This window comes from Nicotiana attenuata, unplaced genomic scaffold (genome assembly GCF_001879085.1).
Source record: "Nicotiana attenuata strain UT unplaced genomic scaffold, NIATTr2, whole genome shotgun sequence".
Taxonomy (NCBI): Eukaryota; Viridiplantae; Streptophyta; class Magnoliopsida; order Solanales; family Solanaceae; genus Nicotiana; species Nicotiana attenuata.
Genome location: NW_017688579.1, coordinates 1 through 1,534, shown reverse-complemented (window position 1 = coordinate 1,534; position 1,534 = coordinate 1). Strand labels below are relative to the sequence as shown.

Sequence of the window (1,534 nt, the reverse complement as noted above, 5' to 3'; positions counted from 1 at the left end):
CGCAGATTACCAATCATTTGAAATGAAGAACCGCCACAATGTGGCCATCATCAACCTTGCCAAGATAATGTTTAACCCAGTGCCCATTGATTCTAAACAGCTCATCGTTCTTGTTTTCAAATCCAAAGCACCAAAGGGGGTTACATTCACCACTTCAAATAGACCACTCCATTTAGACTTCACTTGCCCGGAAACATCCATAATAGGGAATTGAACAATAGCACAAGATCACCTTCTTTAAACTCCTTGTTGTGGATGTACTTGTCATGGAGGTACTTCATCCTCTCCTTGTAAAGGGACGAACTTGTGTAGGTATGATACCGGAATTTATCAAGCTCATTCCATTGTGTCACCCTTAAGTTTGTGGCGACATCCCACTCAAGGTTCAACTTCTTCAAATCCCACACGTCCTTATGCTTAAGTTCAACCGGAAGATGACACACCTTCCCAAATACCAACCGATATGGAGACATCCCAATTGGTGTTTTGCAGGTCGTCCTATAAGCCCAAAAAGCATCATCATGTTTTTTTGATCAATCCGTCCGGTTGGCATTTACAGCCTTTGACAAAATATTCTTGATCTCCCGGTTGGAGACTTCAACTTGTACGCTTGTTTGAGGATGGTAGGGGGTTGAGACTTTGTGAGTGACACCATACTTTGTGAGTAAGGCATCATAAGCCTTGCTACAAAAATGCGAACCCCGATCACTAATAATAGCCCTACTCAACACTTTTGTAGCCGTTCTCGCCCCACCATGGTGACTACCATACGGTGAAGAGTGGCAAGCCTCGAGAATTCCAATTTGTTCTTCCTCCAGCACACATCATTGAATCACACCATCGGTACATATCTCGAAAAGATACGGCTCATCCCAATAATAGTCAAGGCAATCCCGTTTGAGCTTCTTCCTTTAGTTTGAAGAGAACTCATTCGGTACAATGATGCTCACAAGATAATTGGCTAAATCAGCAAACCACGGCATCCAGGTCATTGAAATGGCTAGCAGTTGCTCGTTGGGGAAGGAATCATTGATCTCAAGATTGTCAGTTGGCCTCCCCTCCTCTTCTAAAGGAGACAAGTGGTCCGCCACTTGGTTTTCACTACCCTTGCGGTCTTGAATCTCTAGATCAAACTCTTGCAATAGAAGCACCCACCACATCAACCTTGCCTTAGAATCTTTCTTGCTCATCAAGTACCGAAGCGCCGCATGGTCGGTGTGTACAATCACCTTTGTACCCATCAAATACGGGCGGAACTTCTCCACAGCAAAAATCCCTCGGATAGAATCATTCTATTATATTGACAATTTCAAAAAACTGATCATACTATGATCATAGTATGCTGGCGGTTGGTCAAGCAGGCCCCCATCGTCTAGTGGTTTAGGACATCTCTCTTTCAAGGAGGCAGCGGGGATTCGAATTCCCCTGGGGGTAGGGTACTACGAAAGGAAGTTGATCATGGATTACCAATAAGTCTAAAATTGATTCTTCCTGGGTCGATGCCCGAGCGGTTAATGGGGACGGACTGTAAATT

General features: G+C 44.3%; 1 non-coding gene across 1 annotated transcript; it reads left to right on the top strand.

The window, feature by feature from the left end:
- Positions 1 to 1,361: 1,361 nt before the first annotated feature.
- Positions 1,362 to 1,434, top strand: TRNAE-UUC. Its single transcript has one exon. It is a non-coding gene; the product is annotated as a tRNA-Glu (tRNA).
- The last annotated feature ends 100 nt before the right edge of the window (positions 1,435 to 1,534 follow it).